This window comes from Lonchura striata, chromosome 5, assembly GCF_046129695.1.
Source record: "Lonchura striata isolate bLonStr1 chromosome 5, bLonStr1.mat, whole genome shotgun sequence".
Taxonomy (NCBI): domain Eukaryota; kingdom Metazoa; phylum Chordata; class Aves; order Passeriformes; family Estrildidae; genus Lonchura; species Lonchura striata.
Window position 1 is genome coordinate 48,226,620 of NC_134607.1, and position 19,004 is coordinate 48,245,623.

At 35.7% G+C, this 19,004-nt stretch overlaps 1 protein-coding gene across 4 annotated transcripts in view; it reads left to right on the forward strand.

Annotated features, from left to right (window-relative positions):
* SYT1 (synaptotagmin 1) overlaps positions 1-19,004 on the forward strand; it is a 327,942-nt gene that overhangs the window by 98,801 nt on the left and 210,137 nt on the right. The window lies entirely within an intron of this gene.

Sequence of the window (19,004 nt, forward strand, 5' to 3'; positions counted from 1 at the left end):
CTATTTCTACCAAACTCTGAGAAATTCAAAATCACTTGTCATCACTTCTGCTTACTGCATGAAGAACTGAAGCACTTGCAGGGAGAACAATTAGTATGAATTGCAAACACTTCCGTACTTTGTAGGTTGATGCCACTGACAAGAAGTCTCTCATGTATGAACTGAGAAGCATCCACACTTTTACAATGCTGTAGCCAAGAATGATATGAGTATATTGTATTATATTATATATATTAGTATATTATATTATTATAGAATATTATATATCAATATGTATAGTAATTATATAATATTATATTAATTAAATTATGTTATATTAATTACATTTATTATATCAGTATGTTGTGTTAGTATAATAATATAGTATATTCAGTAGCATAGTTACAGGCAAAAGGTACTGGGAGTATAGAAATTGCATCATTCTTGCTTAGGATTTGAAAACAGGTAGTCAGAAAGCCAGAAGAGAACAGGAGGTCAAGGAGCAAGGAGAATTAAGCTGAAGGAAATAACTGGGGGAGGAGCCGGGAACTGGACAGAAGAGTCAAAAAGAGCTGCATTTTTTAACATTGTCAGGGGATGAAAGTTAGACACAAAGTGTTATGGAATAGATAAAGGAATAGAGTTTAAGAACTGACTTTGGACCAGGAGGAGGAAGGCAAATAGAAGAAGAAAAGTGAAGATTGGAAAGAGATCGAAAAGACCCAAAGGGAAGCATAAAAGCTGTTGGACCTGTTGTATTGTTATCTCATAACAGCAAAAGAGGTTGAGATGAAGTGAGCACCATATACAAGTAGAAGGTGTGATATTCATTAGGCCCAGAATATAATGGCTTCATAAGATAATAGCCGGGACAGGAACTGAGCTGAAAGAGGACAGAACAGATTTATAGTGAAAGAAACTGATTTGGTTCCAGCTTTTCACCCAAAGGCATTCAGACTAAACAGAAATAGGAAATGGAACTTGGAGGTTATAGGTCAGAAGAAGGATGGAGGAGGAGGAGGAGGAATTGCAAAACATATTTTCATTTAGCTGAAAATAGCTCTGTATTGTTTTAAAAGGAACCTCATCATTCATGAAATTCATCAGCTTCATCTTGACCTCAAAACATAAATCTTCTGTTAAAACTTACCTAGCAGAGAACTAGCAGAGTACAAGATGTCTTTTCATTCCCTGAGCAGTGTTGTCAGTGCAATAAATATATCTATTTAAAAAGCATTTATTTTCAAATAATAAAATCAAAATAGAAATAACTTTGAAAAAGTCAGCCAAATTAACTAAATAAAAGTAAAATAATTATTTTTCTATGTCAGTGTTTACGGAGTTCTTTTTCTTGTAAATTAAGGAAACTGATAGCTAAAACAGAGCATAATTTTTTTTTTTTTTTTGGTTTTGTTTTTTTTTTGCCTTGACACTGTATAATGTGCAAGGCTAAGGAGCCAAACTAAATGGAAGTTTGGGCAATTAATGGCAGTGAGGAGGATGGTTATTATCTTATACACTGTGTTCTTATTATCTTATACACTGCTATAGCAGTGACTAAGATTTAGCATTATTGACCAGCCTTGCTTTTTCAAGGGGAACATACAAACTCAAACCAAAAAGATAGTTATTCTTTCAATAACTTTTCAAGTAAAAGATTAAAAAGATTAAAGATTAAAGTGCAAGGCTCTCCTCAGGCTTTTAAGAGTTATGGTGCTCTTATAGTAGGGAGCTATAGACAATGAAAGCCAGCTAAAGTGTCTAAAATCTAAAATTACGCCTGCTTTCAAGCCACAGTAAGTTTTATAACATTTTCATTTAAAAACATTCTCATGGTATCAGTGTCAGTATTGGAAATGTACTTCTGTGGTATAGGAAAAGGTATGCTGAATGAATGGCATGAAGGAGCCATTTTATATTTAATGCATAATTTTCCTAATAAATGTTCTATTTGTCAATGCAGTATTTTTTAAATCATTAAAGATTGGGTTTTTTCCCCAGTGACATTTTGCATAACTCGCCAAAAGACCCCATTCAATATCAAAATTAGTTACTCGCAGTGTTTTCAGGTATATGAATATTACAGTTTTCATTACAGAATGTCTTTTTTACTTAAAAGGGAATGAGAAATTGCTGGATAGCAGAACCAGCCTAACCTTTTCCCCTAAAATAACTGATTTTCCAAATCTGATCCTGCTATGGTTGAAATTAGTTTTAATGTATTTTGATACTCTCATTCACTTCCTTTGCATAGGGTTAGTTTCTTTCACATTTGGAATCTCTGCTTCTGTCTTTAATTCTACAATAAAGATGAAAATTATTTTCATCTGTTTCACAAATCACCAAGACAGACATAAAGACAAACATTTGGGAGATAAAAGGTATTTAATGGCAATGAAATTTTATAGAGTTCTTCAAATTTGGCTGCTAGGGTTCATCTGTACATAAAATAGGATTGACAGGTCCTCTCATTTTTTTGATAATTCAAATTTAAGTGTAAGAAGCTGTAAGATACATCTTGTATAAGAATATCTAGCATAGATAAGAAGACTCAAATGTAAGTGTTATACCAGTATTATGTATTTGTCTTTTATAAATGGTGTACTTTTCTATTAATACATCAGATACTTTTTTGGTGCTAGTGTGAATTTCAATGACAAAGAACTATCAATAGTTCTCAAATGAATTATTATCTTACAGATAGGGATAATTTAGAGGTAAAGGACCAATCAGGGCATCTGAGGATATTGGAATATTCTCTGTAATATTATTTTCTTTTTTAAAATGCACCTGAATTTAATTATAATTGGCTTGAGAAAGTAAAAGATAAAGACTTTTCAAGAAAAGCCAAATTTATTTTTTATTTCAAAAGATAATATTTTTTTCTTTGAAATAGTAAGATTAATTGCTCCAGGACATTTTAAAATTGAAATTTTGGCAGCATAGGATCATTTTTAGTTTTGGAATTAAATGCTAGTGGAGATGAGTGTCTTCTTAAAATTTTAACATTTGAAGAGAGAGAAAAAGAATCTCTAAAGTAATCTAAAAGCACTTCTTTATATAACCATTAGGAACAAATTGATGAGGCATTCTGTTCAATTTGTGATATCAATGAATGTAGCCAAAAGTTAAGAATGAAGCTATGTGATTAGCGTAAGAGGAACCACAGCCAGTACTGACCAGGTGAACAGCAGGTTGTTCAGGTCTGTATGGGAGATGCAGGAGGTGATCCAGTCTCTCTTGCATGCTAGAATTGTAGGGATTTTAGTACTTGTTTAAATGTTTGCCTTTTGCTACCATACTGAGGGTGGAATTAATTTTGAGATGATGAGACAACAACATGCCATAATTAATGCGTTTTTCTTGTGTTATATATATGTCAGATAGTGTATGAAAATAATGCTTAAGATAGATTGCCTGTCTCGGGCCACACTTTGGCCATGAACAGAGTTAAATTAAAATGCAGCCATCAAAACATAAAACTGTAAGCATCCCTGAGTAGAACAACAAAGCTTAATTAAAATCCTGTATTTTTATGGTTGATTTATTGACAGAAACCATCTGAGCCTTTTCCACCAAATTTACCGTTATGTCCCTCTTCTAACTTGACTGGGAGTACTGTTCATTGATTCAGTTACATAAACATATGTTTAAGTACAGAAGAAGTCTCAAAAGTTTCCTGACTACTAAAAGTAGTTGTCTGTGTGCTTAAGCATCTTGCTGAGTGTCTTTATCTTTTCACAAGCTATCACTATTATTTAGGAAATTCAGCATCTCACAGGAAGATCTTTCTGATCATGGTTAACAGGGTAAATAAGAAGTGAATAGATATTTGTTGATCTGGGTGAAAGCATAAATGTTTAGAGCTGAGTAGTGATTGAAATTAACTTGCCAAACATAAATCTAATAAATCAAACATTTCATGTACTAGCTCCTTATAAATGAAGAAGAGTATTATGTAGGTAAAGGAACAAAGAGTGCCAGTGTGAGGCATGAAGGAAGCTTTGGAATGCAGTGTTATGGCATATGAAAACTGCACAGACTGGCTTTACTGACCCATAGTAGAAAATGATGAAGTGACCTTGTTGTTCGGTTTTCCAGTTAAAACATTATAAAAACTCACAAAAGCTACATTACTGTAGAAGGGCAAAGCTAATACAAACAGCTCTATTTTTCATCCTACATATAGTGGGAAAAGTAAAAAAGTCCTGCCCTACTATACTATGTTCTGGGTATTTTCAACTAACAAATTCTTTTGTTGTTGCAAAAAATTTGGATGCTCTTGAGCTCTGCTACAGCTTTCTTCTCCTAAGTGGCTTAGAGATTGAGGTACCTTTTGACTCCTTGTGGGAAAAATATCAGGTGTTCTGCAGCTTGTTGTCTTGGCAGAATATTCAAGGCCATTCCAGCCTTGACGTTTTTCCAGAGCTTTCTGTCTTTGCAGAGGACTGAAGCTGGTGTCTAGGGTGATATCTTCCATGTGCTGGGTAAATTATTTTCCTTGTTGTGATATATTTCCTCGGTAAGTATTTGAAGTCCTGGGACTTTCTCTTTTTGGTCTTTGTCATTTCAAAGCAGTATTGCTGTTCTTAGGCTTGCACAGAATCAGCAAAGCCACAGAATGGCTTTGCTTTAAGAAGGTAGACTGAACTAAGCAAGAAGATGAATTAGATGGTCCCAAAAAAAAAAAAAAAAAACCCACAAAAAAAAAACCAACCTCTACTTTTTGTAGTAATCTTACTACTGTAGTTCTCAGAAGTTTTATTTCCATACTCTACCAAAAACTTCAGGCCAGGTCAGTCAGTCTTCATTTAGTATTGAGGACTAGCTAAAGCCAGCAATCTGGCCAGCTCAATGTTATCCCTGGAGCCTACAGAGGTTGAAAACCTTTCTTCAAGGTTCTTGGCCCAGCTGAACCTGACTCTGTTTTGTCTTGCCTTTTTATCTTCAGGTAGTACATGGCCATTGCCACCCTGCTTCAGCGGGAAATCCCAAAATCTGAGCTGGGTTTAGTGGGACTGCCATCTCCAGTGCAGGGCTTGTGGCTGTCTTCATGCAGAAAAACTGTGCTATGTTGTTTGAGTAGAGCTAACCCATATTTCTCTGCATAGTATTGCCTCCAAATTCACTTTCGATGCCTAGTCAATAACTGACAATTGATAATTTATTTGGCTTCTGGCTCCTATGAAATGAGTTAGCCAGTTCATTCTGAGTGGGAAAGAGCAGGGAGATACTATCTGTGCTATGTAAAATCAGAAGAGTCAGACACCAAGTTTCTGTTGGTGTTTGGAAGACTAGTGTAAGTAAAGTGCTGTACTTAATAAACAGGCCTATGGTACAGAATATGCCAAATCAATATGCCTAGCAGGCTTGCAGAAGAGATGTTCGTGTACTGCTGCAGCATAGCCTTTTGCCTCCTCCCAGGGTAATTATCACTATCAATTACACTGTCTTTCAATATCTATTTTAGTTACTTTCTTAAGACTTCAGAAGGCATCTGGGCATAATAAGAGCATAGTATTCTGTTAAAGAATATCTCTAACTCAGTCTCTGTGTGCTGTATCCAGGCTGGAACGCACTATCTTCCTTTGTTATTCTTGTGCTGTAAATTCTGTAGTGTTTGTTGTTATTTCACAATGGTACACTGGTCTAACTGAAGGTTTTTGAACAGCCTGGGTATCAAAGGCCTCCCTGCTTTTGCACATTGTTATAAATCTGTTTACTGCTACCAGGGAGGCATCTAAATTAGGATCATCTCGCATGTCCCTTTTGTAATTCAAGACACTGTAGCCCATTATCTTAGATATGGGTGATCCAATATAGGTGATCCTTTGATAATATATATTTTTTGACGTAATGTCTCATGACATCATAATTTAAATGCTATACATTTGTATATACTCAGGAACTAAAACAATTACATTTATAATGTGGTGTTTATTCACATATTCAGTTTTATGCCCATGCTGGTATAACTGCAGCTTGTTATTCAAAGTAAATATTTCTGTCTCAGCCTTTTAATCATATAAAGAATATAATTCATGTCTGACACAAGCATGGGTGTGAGCTTAATGCAGTTAGTTACTGTTTGGTGTGCTGTAGTTTGTAACCAAAAATTTTCAAATAAATGCAGAATATCTATATGCAATAGAGTTGGACCTTGGTTTCTGGGCAAGCTGGGTAAATAAAGAGGGAATATATGTGTGAGTGGATACAGCTTGAAAAAGGCATCCAGACCTACAAATACATATGATAAGTGCTTATACATAAGGTAGTGTGATTTCATTTAGGGCTACAAAAAATCCTTATCTTGATATTTTAATTATGTAACAGTGAGTGCAACAAGAAAAAAAAAACAGCAAAAAGAAATTCATTGTGAGAGGGAAACATGGAACAGTGAAAACCTTAGAATTGTTGCTGAATTTACTTTATTACATTTAAACAATCCAGAAAAATGCTGTTAATCTTGCAGTCCTTTGGCCCTTCATCTTTGTTTAAACTGTTCCGTTTAAGAGCATATTTCAGTTTTGGCTGAGTAATTCCTATGCTGGTGAAAAGATAATACTTTGGGATTTAGTAGGATAAATGTAGTGTTGTTAGCAGTGGCACCTGAACCACATTAAATGTATCGTGAGACATGTTGTTTCTTTGTGATACCACCTTGCCCACAGAGTCAAATGTGATGAGCCATTTATAGATGAAGAGTAAGAGACACTTGTAGCTTTAAAGACTTTTAAAAACAAAATGGTGAAGGATATTTAGAGAGTGGTACTTTTTTCTGTTTATAATCCCTTAGAAAAACAATATTAAGGTGTTAGGGACAAAGGAGACCTTCAGCTGTCCTGCAGTATAAATCTGGAAATCTAGCAAAGTCCCAGAAGTGCAAACATTCAGTCCCTATGGCAAATGGTTTAGTAATGCAAAGGTAAAATTTTTAAAAACACTCAGGGTTGTCTTGAGTCTCTCTTACTGCAGGTAACATTTTTATAGATATAAGTTAAGGCCCAGTCCCTATAGGCTCATCCATTTAAGTGCTGCAGGAAACTTAAATTTGGCAGCTTTCCTGCAAAATATTGCAATACACTTTAATCCTGCAAGGTCCTTCATGAGTTCTGTATTATTGTATCTGCTTTATTAGTAGAGGAACTCAACAGTGACATAAACATGTACCAGAGCAAGTCAGAGACCAATCCAGGATTACATCTCTAGAGTTCTTGACTTCTAACTCTGTATTGGCTCCACTAATTCCATTCACCTCCACAATAATAGCATGGTGTTCACTGGTGAGTAAGGTGGAAAGAAGAAAATAAATATTTAGTTCAAGTAGTCCTCAGCTCAACTAATGTAATTTCAGCTACCTGCTTTATTTATTCCTGGACCTATCCTCGTCCAGGAATAGATGGGCTTTACTATTTCCCTTAAAATATTTTAGAGCAAAACAAGGGGACTTTGGTATCCAGCCACTGCTTTCTTTCCCTATTCCGTCTTGTTATGCTTATTTACAGTTCTGGTCATGTGCCAAATACTGTTGAGTCTTCAACCTTTCAGATACTTCTCACTCTCTTCAGCTGGATTTTGTTTTTAACAATATCAGTCTGCCTGCCACATTTCTCCAAAACCTACCTCTTAAGACTCCTCTTTGCTTTTCATAACATGTTCAGTGATCTCTTCCAATGATTTACAATCATATTTGCAAAGCTCAAAATGAAATCAAGTGTATTTTTCAACAAGCTAGTATAAGGGTATTATCTTTATTGGGCATGGAAGACAGCAGCTGAAACACCAATAATCACATTGGTCTGTTTCTGTTGTTATATGTCATTGCAAACTCACGTTTTTGAGAGAGCATTGGACAAATTGCAAGAGAAGCAGATCTGGATTTTTTGTCAAGCAAGAATTGCTTTGCAGTTAGGGTAATTTAATCTCTCAGCTTCTTTTTTTACTTACTCTTACAAGTGTAGCAAGATTCAGAATAAAAGTACTTCTAGACAATTTCTTACTATGTGCTCAAAGGAACTATTTAGGTGCAAAGAATGGCAACTATCAGCTCTGTTAGATGCCCATTTTAGTTTAAGGAGAAGGTGGAGAAGAAGAAGAGAAAGTGTATCCGGAATGAACAAATGAAACCAGGGCCAGAGGAGGAGATATTTGATTTCTTTATTTTCTCTTTCTCCTACTCTTACTGTTTTCTAATCTCCTGAATTTTCTGATATATTAACAGAGAGATTTCAGGAAGAAAATTGTTGACAGAGACGTTGGATTTATTGATGTTCCTGTTCTAAGCTGCCAGGTTGTTCTGTTCATAAAGAAGCATTTCACATTGCATCCTGAAATCTCAATGTATCATAGAAGTTTGCTGAAGACTGACACTGCTTTGGATTATCTTATTGTATTTTAGGAGAATCAGTTTTGCTTAAGAGCCCTTGCTTCAGTTATTCTTGAGACAGGACTAACCTTATAGGCAAAATGGTGATTTTTATGAAAAGGAAAATATACTGACAGTCAGTTTTGCCTGCGTATGCTGAATTTTCATATTTTATGTCAGTGCAGAGGATAGATTAGAAAATTGACTGCATACTTCATAAGTGATAGTAGAAAATTATTAAAGCAATTGATTCTACCCTGTGAAATGATGTACTTATGGTCATTACAATAATGCCAAAAAGCACCTGTCAGCTTCAGAAAGGGCATCTGCTTATTTGTTGACAGGCAGTTTTAAGTTCCTTTTTTAAAGAAACTCATATTAAGGGTTTTGTTGAATGAGATGGTCTTACAGATAGTTCCTTTTTGCCAGATGCTGAAATGAAGTTTTAGGTACATCATGTGGTGTTTTCTTGATTTGTTTAAAATCCATGCTGAGAGATGCTGTAACAATCATTCTGTGTAACAGTGTCTATTATGCTGTCCCTTCCTATCTGTGGATGCAGTTATGCTCTCATCTGGCTGTTTATCAATGCTGCATTTACATTCCCCTTCCTGCCCACAGTGTATTCCCTTACACCTACTTTGTTTTAAAAGCAACAATATTGAAACATGTTCAGTGGTGCCTGGTAGATTCTGCATTGGATAATTCAGCAGAGAACTTGGTGTGTCAGTGTTAGCTAGCTTTCCTCTTTTGGAAGAGTGCCTGAAGGGTGGCTTAGTGTGACTATAGAATTGAGGGTGGAACTGCAGGAACTAAACAAAGTTACATAAACTAACTGTGGTGTTGCTTTCCTGACTTAGTCTGGGGTAAGTTTGCCTTCTCCTAGGTCTCTCCTTAAAAGTCTAATTAGCCTGTTTTAAGACTGTATTCAGTATTATGTGTTCAGTGGCCAAACTTCCTTTGTCAGAAAAATAGATGAGGCACATGTTGGATAATGATGTTTTGTATTGAGGTAGAGTATGTCCCTGCCTCAAGATGATTCAGACATTTGTTATGTTTTCTAACTTTCTGCTTCTGCATTTTCTGGGCCATGGGTAGTACAGATTGCTTTTGTTTCATAGACTTAGCTAATGTGCTTGCAAATTACAATGAAAGAATCTCAGAAAATTACACTATACATCAGTTGAGACAGAACAAATGTTTTTTTCTGACAGACTGCTCCAGTGTGCTATATGAGTGCAAATCAGTAGTTTTTGTGAAGTGGCTGAAGTTTGGTCTGAATAAGCTGCATTTCAGAGAATCTAATAATCAAAAATTAAACAGGTTTTGTCAAGATGGATAGGAAGATTAAATTAAAGGGTGGTTTATGTTAACATTTGGCTCTACAAAAAGAGAGAAATATTGCTATGTGGAATACTTTGTTTCATTAGCAAAAGTAGCCCAATTAAAATATGTGTCCATATGGTTTTTAAAAGTATTTCAAATAGACCTTTTTTTTTTTAATTTTCCTTGATTTAGAGATGCTAACATTAAATGTGACACATGAGATGGTACTTACAAGGTAATTATTTGATTTTCACTAAATAGACATTTCCATTAGGTTCCTTCTGGCAATGTCTAGCTGAGGAAGTTGATTTTATAGGGAAATACAATATCATGATGTCTTTTCTTTACTCAAATACGTAAGGAACAATAATGATAACTACCTCTTTTAATGTTCGTAGCCATCTGCACATCAACACTGCACTGTCTGATGTGCTACTTTTTGATTAGGCTATCAGTTTTGCTGAATGTGGACTTGATGCGTCCTTTTTTTACTGTTAGGAAGACTTGCAAAACCACCACTTGTCTTTTATCCTCCCTTTTTTTTGTCATATATTTGCATGTAATATGCAAGGATTGGCAGTTAAGCTCTTCTGTTGTAGCCCAGAGTGACACTTGTGATTAAAAGGTCTGCCTCAACTCCCCAGTCTCTAAGGGTCTGCTTGTAGTTTCAAGATGGAAAAAGTCATGATACTTCAGTTCATTTTTAGTATTGTAAAATCAGGCATGTGCACATAATGTGTAAAGAAATACTTTAAGATATGGAAATTGTATCTCTAGATGATGTTTTATAATAATGAATTTAGACACAAATACCAGCAGCTATAGGCTAGTTAAAATTTTCACTGTGCTTCTATAAGTAGGGAGATGAACTTTACTATAGATACCAGCCTAACCCTGCTAGCTGACCAGAGAAGGAAGGCAAGGTGGCCAGGTAGGATGTTACTATGTGCCACTAACTATGGAAAGTAGCATGGCCTAGGCACACTACATCAGGACACCTGCACTTGATTAAGAGCTCCAGTGACCAAATTTCTCCCTCACACAGCCAGCCAGGCTGGCAACTATTTATCTCAGAGATACGAGACATTCCTACTGATATGTGCATTTGCTGCTGAGTTGACTTTGCAGCTTCTGAGAACCAAGGTAGCACTTGCAGCTGCAGCCGCTTACATGCCCACCTTGTACTTTCCACAGGCTGTTGTTATGTGTCACTCAGTGTTCACTCTTGTCACTTAGGTTACACGTTTCCTCAGCAAGTTGTAACCTGACAAGGAACTCCAGTTTGTGTTGCTCTTGGCAACACCTGTTTTATACTCATTCTGTGCCTCTGTCTGCTATTCTTTTGTTTGGTTTAGTTTATTTGTTGGCCAGTGTGTCTAGGCAGAAGTTAAAATGCTATAGAACCAGAAAGATCTACTGACTGGTAAACCTATTACTTGTGTTTGAGGACCAGTAATGCTGGTCAGTGCATCTCTTAGTGGTGCTACCTACAGCTCCTTCCAGGAGACAGCCCTATATGCCAACAATGACAGTAACTGAGAAAGGAATGTTCTGGACAGTACTAAATAAGAAACAGACAGTTTTTAATGATTGTTCAAGTTCGGGGTTTTTTTACTGACTGTAAGGAGGTCTAATATTCTTACATGCAGAGGAAGATAAAGAATGTGGTTTAAGATAAATTTGTTTATTCCAACAGACTTAGTGATGTTTATAAAACAGTCTCATAATAGAAATCTCTTCTTGTCATAAATGTTTCAAGGACAAATACTACAGTTACTTTTTTAACATAAATAATTTGGAGACTGAAAACATTCTTTTTTTATGTTTAACTAATTGCTCATAATTTTGTCATCCTAATCATCTATCCATAAGGTTGTAATTTCCACCAATGTTGGTATAAATGTTTGCTTGCTCTTATGGTGTTGCAATGAAGTTATTTTAATGCTAAACATAGTAGAGTGATTAGAAACATTTTTTTGGTGATGAAATATTATGCGTAGTAACTGAAAAGAAGCATTTAAAATCTTAGTGCATGCTTACTTTATTTAATGATCGTGTTATTTATAATGTCTAGTACCAGTGCAAGGGGTCAGTGATGTCCAGTTTCAATATTAATTTTGAGTGTTTCATTCTTTGTTGACCAAAGAAAGGTACAAAATATCATCTCTTCTTGTAAACTAAGAACCCAAAAAAATCTTCATTTAAGTTGGTGTGTTTTCATTCTCTTGGTCTTTTCATACTCTTAGTAGTTTGAAGTGTAGCTCAATGAAAAGGATAAGCCAGCTGTGATCATGAGAGTAGCGAAATTGCACATGAAGGTTTAAACCAGTAGTCTTGGGATATGAAATACCCATATAGTTTTAAAAAGGTGAAAGGGAGCAGAAATCAGTTGCCGTGGAGCAAAAGGGCTTGTTGCATGGTGGGTGCATAACAAACAACATTAAAATTATTGCGAGAAGTCAAGGGTACCAGCTTCGGAAAGTGATGTGCCTGTCTTTACAGGATTTGTTTTGCTGCTTACCAGAAATCAGAGCAGCATGTAGTCCATTACATCTTGGATTAGTACAGGAGGGGGTAGGCAGTAACTTGATTTTGTCTGTATTTAGACTTGGTAGACTTTCCCATTTTTTTTTAATAATTTCCACTAGAAGAAAACAGCGGTGTAAATAAAAATTACTGTACAGTATAGAAAATGTGGGCTGACATTATACCAGTGGTGAATTATCATCTGTATACATTTTGTGTACATATCCAGATGACCTACAGAATAAGTCTGCTTAGATTTTTCTCTTTATCTAAAATGTTACATTTGAAGGATGCATTTGAATGGCCAAAACATACTGAATTTGTTGCCACTGTAGGTCTCTCTAGGGTAATATAGAAAGGGTATTGGAACAACTCACCCATGGATAATGTAGCTTAATTTGCTAAGGTGTTGACACTCACTATCAGATTTTCTGGGTGAATTGCTTACCCATATTAGTACATTTTCATAAAGCAGAATTGATAGATAATAAAAATAAATAAATAAGCAAAGTATCTCACACCAAAACAAAAAGATCAGCTATGTTATGTAACACATAATCACTTCCTGCAGTGGATATTGCAGCAGGTACTTTCATCCTGTAATAAAGGCAATTAGATATTGAATCTCCAAACACTAGAATGTACCTGAGTGTGTATCTACTAGTATAAAGATATGTTGTCTTTCTAAGAAGGATTTAGGACACTGGTTAAAAACCTTCATTGTGCTTCTAAATAAGTAATAGTCTGTAGCTGTAAAAAGCAACCTAATCATGACATCTGAAACCAATATTGCTAGGAACTATTTTCTCTAAAATGTTTCAGAAAATAATTGTAGATTTATATCTTATTGTCTACAAAAGCCTGAAAATATTTGGAATTAAATTTGATGGAATGCTATGTTACAAGTGCTGGTTATTTCAGCTGAAGTCTTGAAAATTTTCACTTAGGAAAATGAAGTCTCACTCTGATGTATGAAGTTTTTATGCATCCTATTGCTGGCACTTTTGCCATCCCATTTATAAAGCAGGACTGCAGTAGCTACACAGTGAAATGTAGAAGAAGAGACATATGTTGTCCTGAAAAGCTGTTGGAGGGAGGAAATACTATTCCCCAAATTCTGACAGTTCTTTGGCCACATAAGATTCTTATAACATCTCAAGATAATTCAGATACCCATTTGTGACTGTCATTGACCGTATCATCACCATTAATAGTGTTCTTTCTTAAAAAGAGAATCTTTTAGTGCCTACCAATTCATATGATTATTTATTGATCATGAAGTTATAATGCTGACCTACCTAGGTGTGGTTGGTGGAAGTATCAGAGTGGATGGCTCTTCTAGCATCAAGTCAAGTTTAAGGATAAAGCAGAAGCTGGAAAAGGCTTTTGATTGGCAATAATAGACCTGAATCCACCAGGACTGATAATCAAAGAGGGTAACAAGGCACGTTCTGGGTAGTGCTGCTAGGAGAAAGAATCTGAGAATGTGAGAAGAATCATGCAACTGGGAGAGTGATGCAGGGGCGTTTGAGGAGTGTCTGGCACTTACTGAGGGCTAGGGACTGCTCTTGCCTGTGTATGAGTTGTGTGTGACAGAAACACAGCCTGTCTGATGGAGGTGTATGGTAATAACAAGAAACAGCTAGTCAGGAGTTGAAACACCTGGTTCTGCTAAGAACTGAAATTCTGAGGAAGTTACAGGGAAGGAGCTTTCAACTTTAGGTGGCAGGTAGCTCAATAGAAGTGAAGAGAGGCTGAAAAAGGACATTCATTGCTAGTATTGTAAAAGGGACACCCAGAGAAATTCCGCAATGAGCTGGGTCATTTGCTAAGTAGAAGAACCTGTAGAGCTTCACCTTTAAAATATATAGGTCACAGGGTGGGAATGGCCAAGCCACAGATTGAATGGACAGAGAAAAGCAGAGTCTAAATACTGGTTTTGTCTCAAGTGTCCATATTGAATGCTGCACATGCTTTCTGGTAAACTGTATTCTGAAGTACTGAAACGTATGTTGAGACCTAAAGGCTTGCAATCTAGTTAATATCTGTAGTCTTAAATGGCTGTTCAAATGACAGCTCTCCTAAATCGGTCCTCTGTCTTTATGTACTGTGTTGAGTAAATGCTCATCTGTGTGGATGAGGATGGCAGAATTTCTCCTGCTCCACCAGGAAGTTTCTGGTACAACCACTATCTTCTTTTCTAATACTCTAAATTTCACCCTTATCTTAGGAGATTACTCTATACCTTGGTTTTATGTCTTTCATTTTCTCTTTCAGTAATTGTTTCCATTCCATTAGCAAAAACATCCCTCCTTATTTGCCCATCTCCACAAATTTATCCCTGTCCTGGTTTTTCCTTCTTGTTTTGGGTGGACATTGGATCTGGCAACAAACTCTTACTGTCAGAAGTTGGCCATTTCTCTTCTATGTACAGTGACACCTAAAAGCAGGTACACACCTGAGAATTGTTTGGGTTTTTAAGGCCATAGTTTCTTTTAAAACAAGCTGGACTGTCACAGCCCAAAATTTGAGAACTGATTTTTGTCTGACACTCATTGTCTTAATCACATTCTGTAAAAAGTCTGAGAGGCTTTCCAGTAGTGTTTGGCTTTCCTACCACTCAAACTGTTTATGAAATTTGAAATAAAAATGCCAATTCCTCTCTTTTGATTTGCTCATTTGCTAGAAAAGTTTTTATTCTTGGTTTTGATTTACAGAAGCCTCCTTACATTCATTGTTTTGCAAATTAGTTGTTTATGCACAGTCACCTCTACCATGAGATGTGCACCTCTTTATCAAATAATATGTCTTTCTGTTTTTTACTCTTTGGTACTGTTCTCCATCATTGCCTGTAGGCAAGGAGGAAGGGTGGTGATGTGAGTGGAAAAAGTGCTGTCATCAAATAGATTGTAACTTAGAACAGTGCTATTTTTGGGGGGAGGGGGTGTGTTTGTGGAGATATATTTAAAATTAGTTCCTGTTTTGTTATATTACAGGCCTGAATTCAGTCAGTAATGACCTCAATAGTGCCTGTTTTAATGTAATCCCTGCTTGCTGACTGCTGTTCCAAGAATAAAAATTTAAGCCAAAAGATTTAATGAAATCCTTTGGGATTAGTGCTCACTGGGCTGGGGAAATTGCATATCAACCATTTCTCTGTATTCTAGCCATACGGCTTGGTATTTGAATAGGAGGGTGTCCAAGAGAGACAACTCTTGAGTTCATCAATAATTTACATTTTTGTTAGTTACAAACCTGGTATTTGGGATTCTGTTGCCATAGCAATCCATCTGGGCCTGAACGGATAGTGTTTTAAGTGTTGGTTGTATAGAGATTCACAGTGTGTGCTTTAAATCCCTTCTGAAGTAATCCTCAGATCTGTTCTGTGACTTATTTGAGGTTTCGACAAAATCAATGTTACTCACAGTGGAAGTTGATGCTGAGCAAATTAAGCCCATAAAATAGTGGAATATACATAATGATTAAGGACTGTAAAGTTTATAATGTATGACAATTTCTATTTCAGTATGTGAAACTATTAATAAATGCCTGCAACTGCATTTTTTTTCAAAATACATTTAATTTGTTGCACGTTATGCAACTGGAAATTATCCAGACTCTGTACTGGTTATTAGCTAATTTAAACTTCATAATCGAATGCTAGCCTCATTTATCCAGACATCAGTTCTGTGTTTTACAGGATGTCAGTCTATTCATAATGGACTTCTCCACTTTCAATTAATCTGATTTTCTCTCATAAATAATTCTAAAGCAGAGAATAAAATTTGAAATACCCATTTTCACTTCTAAGAACACTGGGCTTGTGTTTTGAGGACATGCTGCTAAATTCAGTAGGCTAAACACCAGCTGCTTTTTTGTTTGAGGTTTAGTTTATATTTTTGTATTTTGCCACAAAAAATTTCAAAATGGTTTATTCCAAACCTCCCAGATATGCCACATAAGTGGATGTCCTCGGGTCCGAAAGACAATCAGTAAAGTAGACAAACCTGGGATAAATTTCAGCTCTGTCAAAACCAAAACCCTCCTGAAACTGATTTCTAGAATTTTTATTCCTTCATGACAAAAATGTTGTCCAGTTGTGCTCTGGAACTGTCACTGAGCCATAATGATGATATATTAGCAGCTCTTTATTACTCCAGAGTACAAAGATTCAGTTTGAAAAATTATTCCTCAGTTTTGAAAGCAGAGAGGGAAGAATAATACTCAAATAACAGCCATATGCTCTACTAATGAGTGTTTAGCCCATAATCCTAAACAGATAAAAATTGTTTCTTCATGGAGTTTGTAAAAGATCACATAGTTGTTCCTGGTTTCAAAAATAGTGATGGAATAAAGAAACTGCAGATGGCCTAAGATACCTTGAGAAATCTTTTAATTACCATGCAACTTCCCTTTCATCTTTTGTATCACAGTTTGCAATGAAAAGTGAAGCATCTAATAAAAGGGGCTTATTTTTGTCATGATTCTGTGATGCTAAAAATGTTCTTTGTCACCTGTAATAAATGTAAATCCCCTCTGTTTCTGTATGAGTTAAACAAGAGCTTCCTGAGAAAAATTGCAGATTTCTTTCCTTGCAGTGGAGTTGAGTTTCATTTCATGAGCATATATGCATGTATAATCTTAAATATAGTGGTTTTGACTGAACTGGTTTTATTTTAGAGCTCCAGTCTTGCCCCAGTTTAATGGGACTATTTCCATAATTGGTTACCATAAAGTTGACTGGGATCAGAGATTTTAGAAGTAATGAAAAAAGACTGTGTTTTTCTTACTTTTGCTATCTATATGCTAACTGAAGTAAAAGTTGCAGGTCATTTAAATGAGTACTTACCCTGAAATTAAATTCCTTAAAGTATCTTCTGTAGATAACATTTGTTAAATATAGATTACACTTCAAAGGGATATTACAAGATGTAGTCACATGTATCAAAATGTGTTTCTGTTGATACTTCTAATGGTTTCATTAGGAAACGTCTTCTCTTGCAAATATTATTGAAACAAGAACGAAGCCTTGGAAGGTACTAGTGCTATGAAAGATGCTATTTGTAGCTCTGAAAATACAGTTGTCACCGCAGGGGATCTCCTGCATTGAAGACCCACAGGAGTCCATAACCAAGGGTGAAAGAATTAATCTTCCAACACATCTAATAAAAAAATTGCCTGTGTTTAATAGTAGGTGATAGAAACACAGTTGAATTTCTTCTGTAATGTGCTAATCTTCCTCTAGAAATGCAAATATTTCCAGTTTATTTATCTCCTTATATTTTAGCTCTGCAAATCCTTGCAAAGAGTGATAGTATTTATTTTCCTGGACAAATGTTGAATTTTATTGATTGGTTTTCACTTATTCCAGATGTCCATTACATTTTTCATATCTTTTGGAAACTCAGACTGTGAGCTTCAAAGGAGCAGGCAGTCTGTCTCTGCACTTAATACAGCACTACACTTATTCACAGTTTCGCTTACATTTGCTTCTCTAGTGCATAACCTGTATTTTTATTCAGTTATTTACAATTAATAGTATATTAAACATTTGTCTTTCCTTTCCATTTTGTCATTGCTTCAGAAGGAAGTAGTGAGCTTCCCGAAAGGCTCAGTAATAATATGACACAGCTTGACACAGACAGCTTAGAGAAACAGGGGAAGATTGAGACAGTGCACCACAGAGCAGGTGTGATTCTGGGTGTTAATTTTTCTAAGGCACTTGCAGCTACCTCTGTTCAAATGCAAGATATACACAGGGCCCTGAACCAAAACCCTGGCTCTGAACCCCACGAGAAGGTGAAGATTAGAGGTTCTTTTATTGAACCCTCTTTCTGAGTCTTTCTAAATTTCAAATCCCTCCACTTGGGAAGACTTGACTTGACAGCAAGAGGCAAAGTTTTGGTTGAACCCATTCAAAAGATATTTGAATACAGTAGTTCAGATTATGTCTGTCATGGTCTGTACTAGAACATTTTATATAGTTAATACAGAGCGCCAGTTGAGGTAAGGCCTGCTAAGGCTATTGACATGAGTTGATACTTTATATGGATTACAAACTGTGGAAATGAAATTAGCTTAGTTTCACACTAGCATCTGAATTATTCTAAATCCTTTAGAATAAGATTCCAAATAATTGTCCAGCTAACCTTGTATCATTTTAAGTGTTGAGCTCCTCACTGATCTCTAGGACATAACAAAATGGGCTGTTAGATAGAAGAGCTGATGCCTATGGTTAAAAAAAGTTTAAAATTTAATAACATCATAATACTAGATGCTTCTGACTAATGTATTATATAACCCTCAGCTCCAAACAGTTAACTGTTGCTTAACATGTTTCTTCAGTAGACTCAAATGAGTGATTTCTGGTATGACATAAATATTGACAGAATGATACAGAAAGAAATATTAATTTTTTACTAAAATAGAAGGGGAAATTAGATCTTATAATTACTTATAGTTTGAGTCCTGTATTATTTGAGTCATGAAAGATGGTTTGCTGATTAGAGTGAGATGGTGGATGGAATCATGATTTGCCATTATTAAAGGACAGCATAAGTGTTGGTGTGCTATAGTGTGAGTTTCAGGTAACAACATTTTCATTTTCTAGTCGATGTAAAATTAAAAATATATCTGTCTATCTTGGTAATTATGTATTTGGCTCAATTTTTTAACTGCATCCAAATTGGTCTTTACAAATCCAAATCTTTACAATTAATGCCTTCACAGCTTGATTGTGCTTGCCCTTTCACACCAACGTTGCCATTATTGTAACCCTTATTGCCCAGCAGTTCCAATTTTCTCTCTT